Below are 21,576 nucleotides of genomic sequence, written 5' to 3'. Positions count from 1 at the left end.
ACAAACAATGCATCACCTGACATGAGTGAATATTGCATTTAAAAAAAACTGTACTTTAAACCGACAGTGTGTATTTTTTGACCACTAGATGCCACAGTATTATGTGGTGCAACAAGTGATAAAAAAGCAAAAGGAAGAATACAAACTACAGACACTAAAATGACCATAAAGCACACTTTTATTACGTCGATAGTTTAGTACGTTGGAACAAAGGCCCACAGTGGCTGGAGAGAGTGAATAGCTGGCGTTGAACAGAGGTAAATGGTAAATAGTAAATGGCCTGCATTTATATAGCGCTTTTCAAGTCAATGACCTCCCAAAGCGCTTTACAATGTGCTTCACACTTACCTATTCACGCATACACTCACACACCAATACTGTAAGCAGTTAATTTTAGCGGCTAGCGGGAAAAGCTACTAAAAAGACCAGTAAAAGATTGCAAAGGTGAATTAGAATTAGTCAAGCATCAAGACCCTAAATGAAGCGAAGTGTTCCACATGAGTGGTTAGAGAAGGAAACAGTGGAAAAAGGTCAAAGACAGTTCAGTCATGACATTTTGTAATGTTTGGTTGATCAGCTGTGGAAAGCAAGAGATACTGTAGGACAAAGCAAGCGTAGCTAACAGTAACAATAGCGGCTAGTGGGGAACCATAACCTGCAGTCAAGTGACTGAGATGAGTGGCTAGAAGGAAAACAGCCAAAAAAGAAGTTGAGATGGCTGAATCAGGGAATTTAGCTAAATTCCATTTCATGAGCTGCTGTGGAAGGCGAATGACACTGAAGGACGAAGAAGGAGCAGCCAGCAATGACAATAGCGGCCAGCAGTGAGACATAGCCTGCAACCAGGTGGCTAAAGAATAAAACAATAGAAAAAAAGCCAGAAATGCCTGGATCACGGTAATCAGCGACGTTGGCTTGCGTGACCAGCTGTGGAAGGTGAGAGACAATGAAGGATGAAGCAGGCGTAGCGAACAATTAGAGTAGCGGCTAGCTGCGAGCCTTGGCCTGCAGCCAAGTGGCTTAGATGAATGGCTAGAGAAGGAGACTGCGGAAAGAAAAGACAAATAAAAACAAGATTCTGTGACCATCGCATGGAGGCCTGTACTTTGTGCAGTAAGTGGCTGTTTACTGCTAAAGCACCACCGGGAATTAATTTCACCAAATCCTCATTTAGGCCTCCGCAGTAGTAACATTTTATATAATTACACGTTTCTAAATCTAAAATCATGTTGGTAGTATATGTATTTTTGCTTATTATTTGAATCAAATGTGTTTTATTTAAACAAATTGTGCTCACTATATTATACACACTGTCTCCTTAACATACAACTTAGAGGACATGCATTGAGAAGCGCAATATAGGTCATTTAAAAATTTGACCTACAACACACCACCCAGAATTTCTCGTACAAATACTAGTTGACACTGTCATGACCACCTTTTGCCACTCGGCAAAAAAAACAAAGTCCGGGTCGAGGAAAGTGACGCCACCTTTCCAAAGTCTGAATTTGCAGACAGTCTTGATGTCATTCAACTTGACTGCTAGCTGCAAAAACTGACCTCATTGCTAACACTGTTGTTGTTTTCACTGAATGGGATTTCTATGCCCTCCAAAAGCGTTCCTGTTCTCACGGCGACCATGTTGAAAGTGAATCGGTTACACGCGTCGATACCAATGCAAACATTTCCCGTTGAGACGGTATCTTAATCTGTGTTTTTCCTCTCAATAGTTCTCGCTGTGTGTTTGTGTCCGTGATGGAGCATCGCAGAGATCGGCTTTTGAACTCCACTTGAGTGGAAAAAGAATCCAAGGGAGAGAATGGTGAGAAAGAATGTGACACACGGAAAGGGAACAGGTGCCTTCGGGAACACGTGTTTCGTTTCCTTGGTATGGACTGAAAAGAAATATTTTCTCAGGATCGAAAGAGGCTGCTGAGTGCAATAATAGAAGTAAATATGAAAGCTGTCAAAAGTTAAAGCTTTAGAGCTTTAACTCGATAGTTAAAGCTGCTTCAGGTCTAAGCCTCTGTGAAGAAATAGAACTTTTCTCCGGACAGAAAGAGGCAAGTGCAATAACGAGAGAAAATGTGACTGCATCAAATATTAATGGAGAAGAAACAGCTGAAAAATAATAATTAATAAATAAAGATTTAAAGCAGCGTTAAATATAAAGGAAAATGTTGGTGTGGACTTGAAAGCAAAATAAAATTTCTCAGAAGAGGAAGAGTCTGCTAAGGCTAGATAGAAGAAAATATGATTGCTGTCAAAAGTTAAAGCATTAACTCCGACTAAACACAGCTTTATAGTTTTAACTCATATGTTAAAGCAGCTTTGAATCTAAATTTTGTTGTTGATGTGCAATCAAAAGCGAAACACAACTTTTCTCAAGATCGGAAGAGGCTGCTTGGTGCAGTCATTGAAAAACAAATATATGATTACTCGCAAAAGTTGAAGCTTTAAATCTTTGATTTTAACTCAACACACTTCATAGCTTTAACTCTGGAGTTAAAACACTTTCGGATCTAATACTTTTTGTAGGTGTAGTCTTAGAAGCAAAAACTGAATTTGTTTCGGGTATGGATTAGGTTGCTAAGGATTTGTAAGGTTTATTGTTCTATATTCTTTATCAATTATCCGTTATCGGTCAAATCATAATACGCTACAACTTGCTCTCAGCCAAGAGGCAGACAAACCCAGAACAATGAAGAAAGAATGATAACTGTAAAAAGTTAAAGATTTAACTCGAGCGTCAAAGCGGCTTTTGACTCCATCAACTTTTGTTGGTGTACATTTCAAAGCAAACGTTGAAATTCACTCAGGATAGGAAGAGGTTGTTCGGTGCAATGATAAAAGGAATATGATTGTTGTCAAAAGTTAAAGCTTTGAAGAGTCACAAAAAGCTTTGAAGATAAAACTCAAACGTTAGAGCACTTTTCAAACATTTAATTCTGAGTACTGTACTATTGCTTTAGCGCTTTTGGGGGCGCTGAGGAGTAATGTCGTGGTAAAATGAAGATTTTCGTTCTAACAAAAGTAGCGCTTTGCCACCATCTAGAGGCCAAAACACTTTGTTAACGTGGGTTGAGGAACTTAATTTTGACTCAAATCGGATTTTGGTATCTAGAATCAATTTTCAGTCATTCAGTTTAGTTTTTTATAGACTGAATAACTTATCTTAATGGTTCCATAGAATGTAGACAAGAAAACATTAGTTTTGAGATTTTTGGTAGAATATGAACAAGTTAATAAGAAAATAAAATATGCCATTTATGTTGTTCGCATTGCGTATACTCCGTTCTGACGTTTGTTAATCCCCTCCCTCTTAAATGGCGGCGTCTTGTCAAGAGATGTCTAACTCGTTTTAACGTACGTAAACGTTCTCTTTATCAGGCTTGTACGTAAATAATAGTGTTGATTGTATCAGAACTATTGTATGATATGACAAAGATGGACTAACTGTATTCATATTTTTGAAAACATTGCATGCCGAAAAAATTAAAATGGCGGCGTATTGTCAAGAGTTCTCTGTCATGATTGTTTTTTCTGTTATTAGTGTCAATAAATTTGTTCAAACCAAAAAACCTCGTTCAATGTACCTAAAAGTTGTTTTAGAGCATACTAAAAGGCGAGACTTCTCGAATCCATTTACATTTTTAAATGTCTAGCTTCAATCACAATGTTATCACTGTCAAAATAGCTGCCTAAGTGACGAAGGAACGCGATTTTTCATCAATCAAGTCATCTCTCTCGTTGAGGCTCTCCTAGTTCCAAAAGCAGAGTATGTAAATAAATATTCCGTCCTAATCTTGCACAACTGAACCAATTGTATGTTTATTCATTTTAATTCCATATTTTCCACCCACTTTCAATAAATATTTCCCCAAATCAATGGACTCGTGTGGTACATTTGTGAAACTAGCTTCCATCTAGTGTCGTTTTTATGAATCGCCTCTTTGGATTTGACAATTTTTTTGTCAGTGCAAGCATTTGCTTTCCCTTTATAGTTATTGGTTGGATTATTTGCCATCGCCGATAAAACAAACAGACAAACAAACAAAACAACAACTACTAAACATTATTTTGAACTTGAAAAAACGACATCAAAGCGCTATAAGCACGGTTATTGTGATTTCTTAATTTGGCCAGCAGGGCGCACTACAGCTCCTCATACTTGATCAGTATCAATCACTTCCTCTGCAACTGTTTTTAAGCGAAACATTATTTTCATTTTTGCACATTTTGTTCCGTTTTAACAATGACTTCTCATGCTTATTTCCCACCCGAGAAGAAGCGGCCCTGGCATGGGCACGTCACGTTCCCTCTTGTCGACGGCACTGAGGCGACGCTTGTATGCCGGAGGAGACCTTGAGTTTGTTTTTGTTGATGTTGGGATGCCGGCTGGCACATACCAACCTTGTGAGACTGGCACACTTTGCTCTTCACAATTCCAAAAATGTTAAACTAGGTGAGTGAAAAGGTATTTTTTTTAGGTCATTCTGAAAGGAAAACAAAGTTCTGCCCGTGATCTGGCACTCACTGTTTGCCCATATTCGACTTGGAAGCTAGGCAAGTTGAATGTCTTAATTCCCCCCCCCCCGCTTTTCAATCATTTTGCAACGAACATCACATCACAAAATGAAAAAATAACCTGAAAAGCCAAAGGTTCAATTGAGAACCGTCCCCAAATCGGGGTTTCCTCGGATCCTTGAAAATTCCTAAAAGGCATTGAATTAATTCTTCTAAAAATAAGGCCTTAATTGGCATTAAAATGTCTCGAATCCAATTTTTGAAAAGTCTTAAAATGTGAACACATTAATAAGATACTAATTGGTTTGAAATAAAATAGACATAGTAACATTTATAAATTGTTTTTTAAAATTATTCACAGATTTACTTTTGTGACAACATTGTATGACCACAATAAGGGAACTATCAAAACGATGACGTGGTTTCAGTCGGGCTTTTAAGAGCAGAAGCATGTCTTAAGTCTACCCTCACTGCAAAAGTCAATTTCGGACAGATATGTTTAGTTTGGGTGCCACGGCGGCTGGGTGGTTAGCACGCAGCCCCACGGTGCCGAGTTTCAGGGTTCAAGTCCAGCTACCGCAAGTTCCCTGTGTGGAGTTTGCATGTTCTCCCAATGCCTGCGTTGGTTTCCTCCGGGCTCTCCGGTTTCCTCCCACATTCATGTCAGGTTAATCGGCCGGTCTAATTTGTCCCCAGGAGTGGATGAGTTCGTCTCTGTGTGCCCTGCGACTGGCTGGCAACCAGTTCAGGGTGTTTCCTGCCCACTGCCCGAGTATGGCTGGGATGGGCTCCGGCACCCCGCGGCCCTACTGAGGATAAGCGGTGCAGATAATGGATCGATGTTTACTTTGGGAAAGGGTAAATTTAATTAAATTGTACTAGGCACAGTTTATTGTGAAACATGTGGGTTTTTTTTTTCTTTTGTTTTTAAATTAAGTTTTTGTTTGTCAACTTGGTCTTAAATTTGATTTCGAAAGGCATCAAAAAGTACTTTAATGTAACTTACCTAAAGCTTTAGATACCCTGCAAAATCACTTTGGATGCTTCTTTTAGTATTAATTTAAAAAAAAATTATATCTTACATCTTTATAACAATCATTTAGTAATCCATTTAGAAATGATCAAATAGTTTGAATTACATTTTTTTTTCAGTTTCTGAGGTTTTTGTTCCATTTTTCTCTACTCTCTACCAATCAATGCAAAGTGTAAACCAGAGACAAAATTTGTTCCACTTTCTCGTACCGGTACTCCCGGTATACAATATATTTTGCCGTTAATCGGGGGATAGGAACTGGCTTGGGTAGGGTTACCTTAACTTGATTACTTTCAATCACTTTTGGATTACTCCAATACCAAACATGCTAATAAAAGACAAAATAAACTAAATATGAATAAAATTATGACTCACAACACGTGGTAAGCTTGCTCTCCTGGCTTTGATCTCTTTGATCTCCGGCAAAACTAACATAAAATGCGACAGAAACAAAATAAAAATAAATCCAAACAGCTTGCCAACATCGGTTTTGTTACTCCCCAAGCCTGCACTAAATTTAGTAATTTTATTCATATTGTGTTTCTTTTGTCTTTTATTAGCATATTTGATATTGGAGTAATCCAAAAGTAATTGAAAGTAATCAAGTTAAAGTAACCCTACCCAACCCTGGATAGGAAACCTATGGTGATTAGTTTATGCCTTCCGAACACTTGATAACCCAGATAAAAACATAAAAATAACGAATCAATATGTAGTAGTGGGTAGATGCAAAGGGGGGGATGAAATAACTGATTAAAATTAAACCTGATTTTAGGCCTGGCACTTGCGAGGATTGTTATACTCTTATAGGATTTCCTTGCTTAAATGCTTTAATAATAGTCCTGATCTTTGTTTCTTGATCGTTGTAAGCTCCTTTTCCATTGTTATCACCTTATTGCTTATTTTGCATCTGTGCAAGCCTTGGGACCTATAAAAGATAAATCCAATACAAAAATACATTATTGTATCACCGATTGTTGATTGCTAACGGCCAAGCAACTTACCAAGGGTAGCGGTTTGTGTACCTTCCTTGTAGTTCTTTATTATCTCAAGCTTTCTTTCCTTTGTTATTATGTTTTTTTTTCACTGCAAGCCTTGAGACCTATAGTGGATGAATACAGCACAAAAATACAATATAGTATCGCCAATTGTCAATTAATTGCTACCATACAATCTAGCGTTGGTCATGATTCGTAATTGCTTATTATGTCAAGCTTTGTTTCTGTGGTCATCAATCTATGTTTCTCCCTTTAGGATCAATGCAAGCCATGGATCCATAGTAAATGAACACTGTACATAAAACACAGACTAGCTCAGTCTTTAAAAATCACATGAGATTCTGACCTTAGTGAAGAGAAGGGCATTGCGGAAGGTAGTTCAGCCAATAGCTTGTTGTCAATTTCATGATGCCATTACACAGCCAAGCATTTTAAATGATGTCGACCATTAGCAGACGGGAATCTTAAAGACTGAATCAAGTTAAAAATTTACATGTTTTTGGATACAAAAATGGTCTTATTGTTGTTTACAAGGGGAAAATGCCGTAAAGAGGTACCGAAAAAACATCTCTCACTGAAAAGTGAAAACATCATAAGTTGGGGTTGATGTATCCCACAGGTCTTCTGTATCTTTTGGACCACATTGAACCCAAAACATCAAACCCCAAAAGAGTACTGCCTGAATTGCTGTCTCCATGAACAAAAACCCAATTTTCAATAACGAAAAATACACTGAACCAAATTTCCCCATTTCAGAGCCTGGTAACCAGGGCAACAGTAGATGAGAAATGGACTTTTCACATTCTCCTCATTTTTTCTTCACTCTCGTATTCACTAGTGTTGACATTCAGGACAACATGGGTAATTCATGTGACTCGTAGACAATCCCCCTTTAATGAGCCTCATTAGCCGTGTCCACTGCCCCCACCCGTATCCCTCCCTCCTTTTTTCCTTCATCAACACCGTGATTACTTCAGGGACCAAAAGGGCAGAATTTGTCTTTGTCATCATAAACCTTGACACAAGTATTGAATAATGTCATCGCTACCTGTGTGATTGACGGCGTGATTGATGACCGTGGGCGTGGTAGGGCTCCGGGGTGGTAGGATTGGATTGGGATGAGGGTAGGAGGGGTATGGCTCTGATCAATCAACGTGATTTGTCACACTTGGTAGGTGGAGTCCCTGGCGGATGCTCCAACACGTGTGTGTGGGGGCGAACATTAAGGAACCAGACGGACAAAATGCCGACACGGCAATTTCTTTATGGGGGAAGTTTCTCTGGATTAATGATGCCGGGGTCATTTAAAGGGGAAGTCACTCGTGTGGCTGCAGGATTCGGATTAATATTGTGTTTGTGAAATATCAACAAAGTGGAAAAATCCCCTTAGGTTTACTCAAAGGGTTTTATTATTTATTGGGGTGTAAATATTCTATTTAAATTTATTTCTACTTACAGTGCTGTGAAAAAGTTTCTTTTTTTTTGCATATTTATCACTCACAAACATTTCAGATCATTAGACCAACTTCAATATCACACAGAGACAACTTAAGGAAATATATATATATATATATATATATATATATATATATATATATATATATATATATATATATATATATATATACATATATATATATACATATATATATATAAATAAAATTCCGTTTTGGAATGTTGATTCAATTTATTAAGGCACCAAAAAATCAAAACCTTTCTGGCCCTATGTTGAAATCTTCTTGTCCCCTGAACCCATGAATTTGGCCACCTTTGGTAGCATTAACAGAATCATAAACATTTACGATAATTGGTAATGAGTTTTTCACAACGCAAAGTTGTGGGAACCTCCTGCATGGGTTCAATTCCAGCTCCCGGCCTTACTGTGCGGAGTTTGTATGTTCTCCCCGTGCTTGCGTGAGTTTCCTCCGGGCACTCCGGTTTCCTCCCACATTCCAAAGACATGCATTTCAGGTGAATTGGCCGGTCCAAATTGTCCCTAGGTGTGACTGAGCGAGTGAGTTGTCTGTCCCCGTGTGCCCTGCGATTGGCCGGCAACCAATTCAGGGTGTCCCCTGCCCACTGCCCGATGATTGCTGGGATGGGCTCCAGTACCCCCGCGACCCTACTGAGGATAAGCGGTTCAGCTGATGAGATATGAGATGAGATGAGATGAGATGAGATGAAAACGTTTTATTAATATAAAAAAAGAAAATAAAAATGGATTTGAAGTCATTACAATTGCCTGCCAATAGGATAAGATATTTTCTTTTTTTCCCACTTTTTTCGACTGTAAGTTTAAGCAGACAAAAAAAGTTTAAAAATATATTGATAAACAAAAAATTACACTTAAAATGTATAAAAGAACACGCCAAAAGCACAAGAGCGCACACAACTGTGAAAAATACGTCTTGTGCCTTTTTTTTCTTCTTTTTTTTTTTGCTGCTGCTAAATTCCATCCATTCGTTACCTCCACCGCTTAGCCTCAGTGAATCGCGTGGGTGCTGGAGCCTGATGCTAAACTGAACCGTGAAAATATATACTAATAGATAAATAGATACTTTATTCATCCCCGTAGGGAAATTCACATTTCCAGCAGTCTCCTTTGTTGTTTATTGACAGATTAACAGGATTCCCTCGGGGTGCTTTGTTGTAGTTTGGCCACAGCGCAGTGGATGACGTCACACACGCTAGTCCAAAAGTTCGACGTCCCCGCAGCAGATGGAAATCTTTGTGCCCAGGGATACACCACCTCGTGTTAGCGAGTCCACCTCCTCTCCGCTTCCTGCAGGCTTTCGTGTCTCTGTCTAATAGCGCTGAAGCCGGATAGCTCTGGGTAGCTCCGGGTAGCTACACGAGATGCTAGACGTGAGCCACGTTTCCGTAAAACACAGCAAACTGCACTCCCTGTAGGCTTTGATGTTTTTCACCACCACAGCCAGTTCGTCGGTCTTATTTGGTAGAGAGTTCACATTTACCATGATTACGGACGGTACCGAAGACTCTCCATCTACAATAGGCCCCCTCATCACGCCGGCACGAGAATTCTTCAGGGCAAGGAGTTGATTTCTCGAATAAACGCATTTTTTTGCGTTAAAACCCATAGCGATAGGATAGAAAGTAATCCAAAGTGTAGTTGTCAAACGGGACGAAGAACACCGAAGATAGAAGCAGACATTTAAACAATAAATCACAAAAAGTGCGAATTAACACGGAGCTGCCGGAAAGGCTGCCGCTCGCGGCTGCGCCGCCGCTTTGATCTCTAATACACAAACCTTGTGCCTTTTTTTTGCTTCTCAATGTTATTGCACTTTTTGTCATTGCACTATTGTTACAATGCACTATTCTTTCTCATTCACGAAAACTATTATTTCAACTTCGGTCAGTCTCTAAGCATTACGTTGTAAATATTTTTTTTCTCATTTATATCCTGTTTTTTTTTTCTCTTTGAAATATTTATTATGGTTGTCTGGAGTGCCATTTTCGTTGCATACAATGTTTCACAACGTTAATATCAATGACAATAAAGACAATTGAATGCAATTTTTTTTCAATTGTAATTTTTAGTAGTAGTAGTAATAATTACATTTAAAATGAATGACACTTCAAAGAATAGGATATTTTTGGGATTGATTTATTTATTATATTTTTTTGATTCAATAGCAAAGCATAAACATTTCACCAGAAATACATCAATGGCCAGGGTTCTACATTTTTCTCAGCCTGAGGTTTTCGAGTTTTTCCTTGCCCCGCTGTAGGTTTCATATCAGGGGATGCAGTAATGGTGGTCTGTGAAGCCTTTTGAGACTTTTTGTGATTAAGGGCTATACAAAACAAACATGATAAAGTGTTTTTTTACTGTATCATTTGCCGATTAGTGGGGTTACTTTTCTTTCTTTTGTTTTTATTTTTGGTGGTTGACATCTGTCATTAGACAACTTCCAACAGTGGCAGCCTCTGTTTTCCTCCCTCCTCTTCCCTATTCAACGTAACAGGATGCTCTTCATTGATATGTGAATCTGCTTACATCTGTCCATAGCAAGAAAACAGACATAGACAAAACATGTCGGGCCAAGCTTCTGGAAAAACTCAAAGCCTCTGCTGTCGTAACCTTTCCAATCCGATAATTAACGCTATAGATTTTAACCGGAGGGACTCTCCTTATTCATCACTTTTTTTTACTCGTCTTTTTATCTGCAGATGAGTCAGGCAACAAGAAAATGGCCCAGAGGCATAATAAAAATTAGTACATCATTTTTAGACACTCAATCTATAAATACACTGTGAAATAAAATCAAGTTAAAAATAACCCTATTTGCGTCTAAAAGAGATCAGTTTGATTCATTTTTATGGCTTGTTTTTGTAAATTGTCACAATAATTTATTCTAAAAATAAAATACTCCAATACTTTATTTTTGTAAAACACTAATAAATGATTAAAAATATTTTTTTCATATTTAATTTTGTTTTGTGGGACATTGTGTATTATTTAGTGCCTCCAAGTGGTACAAAAAAACCTTGATTCAGTAAAAAAAGATTAAATCCATGAACAATCAAACCAATGTTAATTTTTAGAATTTTTCATAGGTCGAGAAATGTGTTCTTCTTCTACCTAGCGGAATCCATACCTAGTAGTCGCTGCCATGTTTGTCTGGTATCTTGCTGCACCGCTGTGCTCTTTTAGAACTGGTTTTCCTTCACAGTAGACAATACAGTGTCATTTAGTGGTCAAATATTGCACAATGTACCTTTAATACATACATTAAGAATTATTCTTTCTTTCATAACAGAACAAAAACTGAGAGAATGTTTTTTTTATTTTTTGTTAATGTATTCATATATTTGAGGCTAAATAATAAGTATTTTTCTGTTTTAAAACAACATGATCACTGTTAGGTGGGTTATTTTAAACAAATTAATAATTTTCTTTCCCCAAAAAACTGGAAAGAAATCCAAATTTTCGGGTGGGACATTTGAAACAAATTGACCATTCTTTTCAAGCAAAGCGGAACAAAATTTGGTGATTTTTGCCAAACAACAAAATTTCTGTGCACAAAAAACAAGGCAATATAATCAAATGAATTCAAATACTTAAATTGCCTAATATTCAACCAAATTGTCTTATTTTGATTGCTGTTCTCTATCATACATGTCCCATATGACGCAATAAATCCATTAGCGACGGTGTTTTGTTTTGCTTGAAGGAAAGATTCCCGGCATGGCTTGAATTCCTTCACACGGTGGCCTTCTACTTGTCACAAGGACAAAGGGGAGAAAAACATTAACAATTCAGCTGCTATTGTTTGCATTTAGCGTTGTGTCTTCTTTAGCTGGAGGGTGAGAAGGTGGCAACTGCAGGGGAGGTGGAACAGGGATCAGCCCCTAAATATATTTATTAAGAGAAACCCTTATACGAGGGCTAATGCTGCGGAAACATCTGAGGCTTGGAAAGTCGTTGTAAAATGCGAAGCGATTAATTGCTGCAGATGAATTCTATAACTGATTAATTGTGGAATATCTCACCTCTACTGATGGGATTCTGCATCTAAGTCTGTTTGATGACGTAGGCCAGAAATAGACAAACGTTTTGAGTCGCATTGGGTTTAAAAATTTGACAAAGGGACGGGCTAGGCAGGAACAGAGATTGATTGATGAGAACTTTGTATCTGCCGATACATTCTTGAAACTGATGCCATGGAGAAAAAGGCAGTAAGCCTTTCCATTTTTTTCTCGTATGCATTCATGGATCCATATACTATACGCAGATGTCATGTTTGAGTTTATATTTGTTTAATCATTTAAGTTTGGAAACACTTAGAGTGAAAGAAAAATTATATATTATGTCCCCTATAAGCACTAAATTTTATAATGAAATGAAATGAAATGAAATGATAATAATAATATGCATAAAAAAACTCAAAATACAATTGGGCTAACTCATGTGGGTTTTTGTTTGCACACAAAAGGACACTAAGGAGACTTGTCACACTTCTTGGTTGGGAAGCAGAAAACAAGGAAGGAGGGCTCAAAAATATATTTGCTTCATAACAAAAACTGGTACAAAGTAAGAAACAAAAAAATGTGTCAAAAAAACTAACAAAGAGGCCAAACAAAAGTTATCAGCACCGCTTATTCTCAGTATGGTCGCGGGGGTGCTGAAGCCCATCCCAGTCCTCTTCGGGCAGTGGGCAAGGGACACCCTGAACTGGTTGCGAGCCAAATGACAATTAAACCTAACATAAAGTACAAACACAATGGCCCGACAACATCTGCTCTCGGCCACAGTTATTCTAAGCATGGTTCACGCAGGTGCTAGAAATCCTTGAAAATGCTTCAAATTAAATACGGTGATTCAAGGTTTGAAAAGTGTCTGAATTTAGGTGAAGTGCTTGAAAATTGTTGAAATTGTTGCCACATTTCTCGGCAGTCTGACTTTATAGACCATGCTTAAAAGAAGAAAATATTTGTAAAAGTTTGCCTAAAAATGATCCCAACACTGCTCTTTGGTGGCTTTGCTTTGCCATTTCATTTCTTCATCTGCCGTGTTTAAAAGTACTGTAACTGGATTTAGTTTGTATGGCATTGTCACGCCCAAGAGCACATGTACATGCTACACCTAAACAGGGCACTATGAAATGTGCTTTAGTGCACGGATTACGTATCAATTATGGACTTCTATTATGGACCATGCAAAAAATTAAGGTAGCGTTTCCCAGTGGTAAATTGTAATGGGAAGAACTTGCTGCAACTAAAAATGAAAGATACACATATCACTGTAACTTTTCCCCAAGATTAAAAATCGCATATGAAAATTGTAGATATATTTGTGAATCTGCAAAATACACGATTCACACCGGATTTCATCTTTCTTTAACGGTGGTGGAGAAATTGAAAATTTAGCGTATGAAACCTGTTGTTGGAATAATAGAATGCAGGTGTTAGGACTGCTTAGGCACAGGTGGGCCCTTTCCAGCCACTCCCCCACAGGGATCCTGACATAATGGTGGCACCATTTTTATCTGGAAGGCAGAATCAAAAAGCATGATAGGCCTTATGTAGCCTGAGGGTTGTAATTTGCCCACTTTTGTCAGCTTTCCGCTAACGTTAGCAGTCAACTCAGGTACATCAATTCGTCTCAATATGGGATTTGATTGGATTTCCCATTCAAGACTGCTATTAAATGAGAAAGCCAAATAATCGTATTTCCGTCAGCTCCTCAAAGCCGCATTTGATTTTTAGCAAATTAGCATGCTACACTCACAGCGGGAAAAAGTGATTGATTTTCTGCTAATGGGTTTGGTGGGCGTTTTCAGAAAGTCCTGTGAAGCAGTTCAACTCCTTCTGTCATTCCACAAATGTTTTCTGCACCACGGTTCTGCACACCGGCTCTTCAAGGTTACATCTTCTCTGTGTTCAGAAGGCAAATGAGGACAGTCAGAGCTGCAAAATACGACGATTACGCATCAAATATTTCATTTTAGAGGGTGATCGGCTTCTGGTTAAATCCGAGGACGGCGTGTACTCACAGAGACTGGCTTGGGAGCAGAACATTTGGGGTGATTACGCAGCGTCGGAACATGAGGCCCTGAATATGGAAACGACATTTACGGAAAGAGAGAAAAAATACAGACCAAATACAATCGATGTGTGGTTTTAGACTTTTGGCTTTAATAAGGAAAAGAAGACAGTGGGGCGCTGATTAAATGAGTCAGGAAATAGGAACTAATGTACTTGAGTTTATGGGTAGGTCCAAATTTTTCTAAATACCCTAAACTGGGTCATAAATGATTGATGGATAACTGATTCGTGGTTATTTTTTTCACAAAATAATTTCAAAGATTATTTCGATATTCTCGCAAGTGGCGTGCACAATTGAAAGAAGGTTGTAAAAGAATCCCTGCCCTCATCTCATTAGCTGTACCGCTTATCCTTAATAGGGTCGCGGGGGGGCTGGAGCCAATCCCAGTCCCCCCGCGACCCATCTCCGGGCAGTGGGCAGAGGACACCCTGAACTGGTTGCCAGCCAATCGCAGGGCACACGTGGACAGACAACTCACTCGCTCAGTCACACCTAGGGATGTGTTCCTACCGGCCAATTCACCTGAAATGAATGTCTCTGGAATGTGGGAGGAAACCCACGCAAGCACGGGGAGATCATACAAACTCCGCACAGTAAGGCGGGTAGCTGGATTTGAACCCACGCAGGAGGTTCCCACGACCTCAGAACCGTGCCGCACATGCGCTAACCACTGCGCCACCGTGCTGCCCCCCGAATCCCTGCCCTATCATATTTTATTTTTCCTTTTTCCTTTCTTTGATCACGTACTATGTAAATAAATGTAATCTGTTACTCGGTAAAAATCTTCGGAAAATTTCCAAAAAAGCTCAACAGCAATTTTGGTTGCTTTACACAAACAAAAGAAGAATTTAAAAAAAAATAATTAAATATCAAATATTGGTTTGTTTTGACTACCTTCATTCAAAAAAGACATTAAGAAATACAACCGAAATAATGCAGAAATGTCCATTTGAAAATGTTTTAGTTATCAATAAACCCAATTTGGGTTAAATAGAAAAAAAATATGAATAACTATGTCAAGAATTAGCACATTTTGGGAAAAACACACACAAAAATAAATCAATACATACAAACCCATTAGCTTAACTAGTTTTGTACATTTTTTTTGTTAAATATTTTGTAAAATGTTCCAAGCTGCTATACTTACCTGTAGTTGTGCGTAGATGAAAACAAGGTGGTATTTACGGAGGTCATTATTTATGTCCACTTTTCACGGGCTGCTTTATATTCCCTTAGTTCAACTCTCTTCATTTCAGTGGCGTGCACAGATGGAAACAAAGTGGTGAAAAACTCCCTGCCCCCCCCTGCCTTCTCTCTTGTTTTTTTAAATTTTACTTGGCTGTGAAAACGTTTACTGAGGCCAATATTTTCAGTGAAGAAAATAAGTATTTGAACACCCTGCTATTATGATTTTTCTCCCATTTAAAAATGGAAGGGTCTGAAATTTTCATCGTAGGGGCATGTCCCCTGTAAGAGAGATAAACTAAAAAATAAAATCCAGAAATCACAATGCAGGATTTTTAGCGATTATTTTGTGTGATATAGCTGCAAATAAGTATTTGAACACCTGAGATAATTAATGTTAATATTTGGTACAGTAGCCTTTGTGTGGACAAGGTCAAACGTTTCCTGTAGTTTTTCACCAGGTTTGCACACACTGCAAGAAGGATCTTGGCCCGCTCCTCCACACGGATCTTCTCTAGATCAGTCAGGTTTCTGGGCTGTCGCTGAGAAACACGGAGTTTGAGCTCTCTCCAAAGATTTTCAATTGGGTTCAGGTATGAAGACTGGCTGCGAGAACCTTGATATGCCTCTTACGGAGCCACTCGTTGTTTTTCTTGGCTGTGTGCTCTGGGTCATTGCCGTGTTGGAAGACCCAGCCACGACTCATCTTCAATGCTCTGACTGAGGGTAGAAGGTTGTTTCCCAAAATCTCACAATACACGGCCCCAGTCATCCTCTCTTTAATGCACTGCACTTGTCCTGTCCCATGTGCAGAAAACACCCCCAAATCATGATTCTACCACCCTCATGCTTCGGAGTAGGAATGGTGTTCTTCAGATTGTACTCTTCATTCTTCTTCCTCCAAACACGCTTATTGGAATTATGACCAAAAAGTTCTATTTTGGTCTCATCTGACCACAAACCTTTTTTCCCTTGACTCCTCTGCATCATCCAAATGGCCATATGCAAACTTAAGATGGGCCTTGACATGTCCTGGTTTAAGCAGGAGAACTGTAGTATATGTAGTACATGTGGGAACTTGCAGGGGAGGTATAGTGCCATGCATGATTTCAAATCATGATGTCTTAGTGTATTACCTACAGTAACTTTAGAAACGGTGGTCCCAGCTCTTTTTCAGGTCATTGACCATCTACTGTTGTGTAATTCCGAGCTGATTCCCCACCTTTCTTTAAATATTTGAGACCCCACGAGGTGATATCTTGCATGGGGCTGACCGTCATGTTTAGCTTCTTCCATTTTCTAATGATTGCTCCAACAGTGGACCTTTTTTCTCCAAGCTACCTGACAACTGCTCCGTAGCTCTTTCCAGCCTTGTGGAGGTGTAAAATTTTGTTTCTGGTGTCTTTGGACAGCTTTTGGTCTTCGCCATGTTACATGTTCTAGTTTTTCTGATTGTCTTGTTGGACAGGTGTCTTTATGCAGGTGACAACCTCAAACAGGTACATCTGATTAAAGGTGGATACATGCAGTGCAGGTGGACTTCTAATGGTCAGACTAACAGGTCCTTCAGGGTCAGAATTCAATACTTATTTGCAGCTGTATCACACAAATAAATTGTTAAAAAATCATGCATTGTTATTCCTGGATTTTCTTTTTACACAGTGGACATGCACCTATGATGAAAATTTCAGATCCCTTCATGATTTCTAAGAGGGAGAAATGGCAAAATAGCAGGGTGTTGAAATACTTATTTTCCTCACTGTAAATACATTTTTCATGAGCTCTATTACTTTCCCTTAGTTCACCTATCCTGTTGCAGTGGCGTGCACACATGGAAACAAGGTGGTGAAAGACAGCCTGCCCCTCTACCCTTCCTGCTTTTTTTTATTATACTTTTGAAAAAAATGTCTGAGGTCAACATTTATGTACATCTTTGATCTGCTGCTTTACTTTCCCTTAATTCAACTATCCTGTTGCAGTGGCGTGCACAGATGGAAACAAGGCGGTGAAACACCTCCTGCCCTTCTGCCAGACTTTGTGTTTTCTTCTCTTTTTTTTCAGTACTTTTTAACATTTGTTCACTTACATCGCCGGTACCAGTTACGTAATCCCATAGTTTCCTTCCAGTGTCTTCCCATGACAGATTATCACCTCCCGATCCGCCTCTATCTTCCTGTGCTTCAAATATACCTTTTGCTCTTTACTCTTTTTGACTGTGTTGTGATCGTTCATCGATTATTTTTTCTTACCCAGAATGCAATGAAAGAAGAACGGAGCGACGCCGATCAGTCAGCGACAGAGCAGTCCCGTCGATACGACACAGCGTCCCGAGCAAGGCCTTTCTTATTCATTCCTTTTTCCCGCGATCATTATTGTGCCTGTCGATTTTCCACGCCGCTGATTAAAATCGATACGGCGTTTAATTATGCCTTGTTCTTTCGTTTATGCTAATCGTTAGTTTTGATTTTTTTTTTTCGTTCGTGGCAAATGACGGGTGGGCGGGCTTTTCCGCAACAGTAATTGAGTTGAAAGTATTTGCATATTTTAAGAAATGTTTTGATTTCTGGTCAAATATAACATATCCATGCCCTGCGACTGGCTGGCAATCGGTTCAGGGTGTCCGCTGCCCACTGCCGGAAGATAGCTTGGATAGGTTCCAGCACCCCCACGACCGTACTGAGGATTAGCAGTGCAGATAATGGATGGATGGAAATAACATATTTACTCTATTTTCCGGACTATAAGGCACACCTTTAGAAATATTTTTTGTGAAATATTTTTTCTTTTGTATTTCTGGCATATTTGGGTTTTTTAGGTGTGCTATCTAGTTTGGAAAGTAATGTAAATTTAATTTATGCTTGTATTCCTTATTTTATTATATATTCTATTAATACCATTCTGACTATTTTACTTAATCAATCCTTAAAATGCTCATTTGGAAAAAAAAATTGTATCATGTGGAGTAATTGTAGCTTGTTTTGATGATTATTTTATACATTTCACTGTATATTTTCAGAATTAAATACAGTATGTTCAATTTATTTTTCTCTCGAGATAAGACAAATAATGTTTACAGTTTGCCGAATTATCTAATATCTCACATTGCACGTCATTTATTTGTTATGATTCAGAGTTTGATTTCATTTTAATTTGTTTTAGGAATATTACAAAACAACATCATTAAATGTTGTATTAATTTATCCTCTTGTAAAATTATGAGAATGTTTTAATGATCAAAATGATCAGGAAAACACAGATTTCAGATCATTGTCCTAATTTTAATGATTGTTTTTTTTATAATTGGATTGAATTTTTATTTTGCTGATAAAATAACAAATCTGATAATTAAATATATATATGTTATATTTTTGGTGTGTTGATATTTAGAATGTGCTAAAGTATCTTGTCAGATTGCAGGTAATTATGCTAGTTGTAAGGATTATTTTCCAGATTACTTTTATTCTTTCATTTTCCTCACGCTGAGGTTTTTGAGTTTTTCCTTGCCCTCATGTAGGTTTTAAACCAGGGGATGCTGTAATAATAGTCTGTGGTTTGCGATAGTCTGTGGTCTGTGCTGCCCTTTGGGACTCCTTGTGATTATGGGCTATACAAATAAAAATGACTTGACTTATTATAGTAATAAAACGTAAATATTTTATTTTCAATGTATTTGTCATGTACCATGAGAAAGATAATGTTTTTAATCCCGGAAATTATCTGATATATCAAATTTCATGGGATGGCGCAAAACCCTTCCTAAAAACAGCCTGGACAACCCCAAGCTGTACTTCCCCAAGACACACCACAGGAACTGGTGCCCTTATGAGCCTAGCAATTAATGGATCCGTGAACTGTGAATACATACAGTACAGTATTTTACATTTTTCCCCCATTATTTTGCCACTGGAAAGTCAATAGAATAATGATGCTTATACGCATATATTCTTTATCTCCTGTGAAGAATAACCATTTTGCATTACTTTTGACTCCAGCCCCTTTAAAATAACACCTATATTTAGGCTACGTGAATATAATTGTAAACTGAAACCCAGTAGATGGATGTAAGGAGCATCTGGACTGAAAACCAATCCCCCCTAACTTGGCCCCCTCCCTCAGTGATGAGCGGGTAGCAGCTGTCACGCAGATGACAGCAAATGAACGTGTAGAAGGCCAGACTAGCCGATGGGCGGATCCCAGACTCCAAATCCATTGATCAGCCTGGAAGGTCGGAGGAGGTCAGCTGACATGAGCGAGGGCCCCTGAGGACAATCGTATATATGATCCTTCAAGTGCCATCGACTTGTATATACGTCAAGGATGCATTTCGAGTCGATTGCATTCGTGGGAATATTAAGTGTGGCATGCTAGTGTGCCGCAGGAAAAGGCCCAATTTTAGCTTTATAAAAAAGCATGCCATTGTTCATTATCTTAGCTGAGTAACAGTAACATTCATCCATAGCAGTAGGTGGCAGCAGATTACAATTTTATCTCTATACATAAATTGGCTCACCAAGAAACATCTCAGTATATTTAATAACCCATTTTGTTTGATAAGCCTTTTTAGAATTGAACTGAAAATAATCCTCAAAGTTGCGGATAATTCTGCTGATTTTAAGAAGTGTTTTCTCATTTTACTAGATGGGGAAAAAAGTTAAAAAGTATTACAAATATTTTTTTTATTGGCCAATATTTTTGATCATTTTGATTACTCTTCTCTTATTTTATAAAAAAGTTAGAAGGTAGTAAAGAAATTGTTGCGCTGTGAGATAATATTTCTCATTGTAATTGTTATTTTCTTGTATTACTAAAATAATTAAAAGAAAAAAAGTTATAAAGTAGTAGTAAAAAACTTTGTAAAAAAAACTATTTTAATCATTGTAATTCTTATTTTCTTATTTTATAAAATTTGGCTCTTTATGATCTTTATTTTCATCTTCTTTACTTATTCAGAAAAAAAGGAAAAATACATTAAAAATCCTTTTTATGTTTCAGGGGTAGGTAGTTTACTTTATTATTATTTTTTTTATTCCTTTTTTATTTATTTTTTACTATTGATAATTTTTCCATCCATCTATTATCTGCACCACTTATCCATAGTAGGGTAGCAGGGGTGCAGGAACACATGGCACGGTCTAAAAAGTCGGTGCCGCACACGCGCTAACCACTGCGCGACTGTTATTGATATTTTTTATTTAACTCATTTACCTAAAAAAAGTGGTATAAAAGCTCATCTTATTAATCCATCCATCCATTATCTCCACCGCTTATCCTCAGTAGGGTCGTGGGGGTGCTGCAGCCCATCCCAGCCATCTTCGGGCAGTGGGCAGGGGACACCCTGAACTGGTTGCCAGCCAGTCGCAGGGCACACAGGGACAGACAATTCGCTCGCTCATTCACACCTAGGGACAATTTTGACCGGCCAATTAACCTGACATGCATTTTTTGGAATGTGGAAGGAAACCGGAGTGCCCGGAGGAAACTCACGCAAGCACGGGGAGAACATGCAAACTCCGCACAGGAAGGTTGGTTGCTGGATTGGAACCCATGACCTCAAAACTGCCGCACACGCGCTAACCACCGCACCGCTGTGCTCATCTTAATAACAATTTTCTTATTTTACCAAACAAAGCTCGAAAAAATTAATGTGTTTTTATGTATTATTTTATGATTTTACTAAAGAGACGAAAAATAGGATTTAGTTAAAACATGTTGCACTGGTAGATCATTTACACCCATATTAATTGTTATATATATATATTTTTTTTCTTGAAATAATATAGTGAAAATATGATTTTTTTTTTTTTTTAACTAAAATAAATAAAATGCATTTTCTGCTGAGCTATGGTGACTACAAATAATGAGAAAAATTGACAATTTAGGAAAAGTGATAATTAAAGCTTTTGAAAAAAACATGTAACTGGTACCATGAATCCAGTATGAAAATTTGTTGATGGATTTTTAAATGAAAACAAGTGTGACTCGGTTTTACAAAAAGAAACGTTCTAAACTCAATCATGTCAAACGTGGTCTGCTTGTATTATCCAATCAAATCTTTCGGAGGAGCTATTTTCTCCTGACGATGAATTCAAGGGGAAGACAATTAAGTGCTTCACATAAGATGAAAGACGAGAGGCTGAGAGGAGGGAAAAGTGGCGCCCACAGGGAAACGAAGATCTCGATGAGGATTTCTCCAATCGGTTAGTTTGACACCTCCCTTGAGAGGTCGAGGCGCTCGGCTTGTAATGTCTGGCGGCTTT

The 21,576-nt window shown here is 38.2% G+C and overlaps 1 long non-coding RNA gene across 1 annotated transcript; it reads left to right on the top strand.

The window, feature by feature from the left end:
- The first annotated feature begins 2,446 nt into the window (after window positions 1-2,446).
- Window positions 2,447-17,702, top strand: LOC148370825 (uncharacterized). The gene is made up of 3 exons (XR_015849611.1): window positions 2,447-3,366; window positions 4,289-4,465; window positions 17,573-17,702. It is a non-coding gene; the product is annotated as an uncharacterized LOC148370825 (long non-coding RNA).
- Window positions 17,703-21,576: the final 3,874 nt, after the last annotated feature.

The sequence above is a fragment of the Urocampus carinirostris genome, chromosome 2, assembly GCF_059441175.1.
Source record: "Urocampus carinirostris isolate Australia breed hairy pipefish chromosome 2, RoL_Ucar_1.0, whole genome shotgun sequence".
Lineage (NCBI taxonomy): Eukaryota > Metazoa > Chordata > Actinopteri > Syngnathiformes > Syngnathidae > Urocampus > Urocampus carinirostris.
The sequence above is the reverse complement of the archived record's forward strand: the minus strand, read 5'-3'. Positions and strand labels throughout refer to the sequence as shown.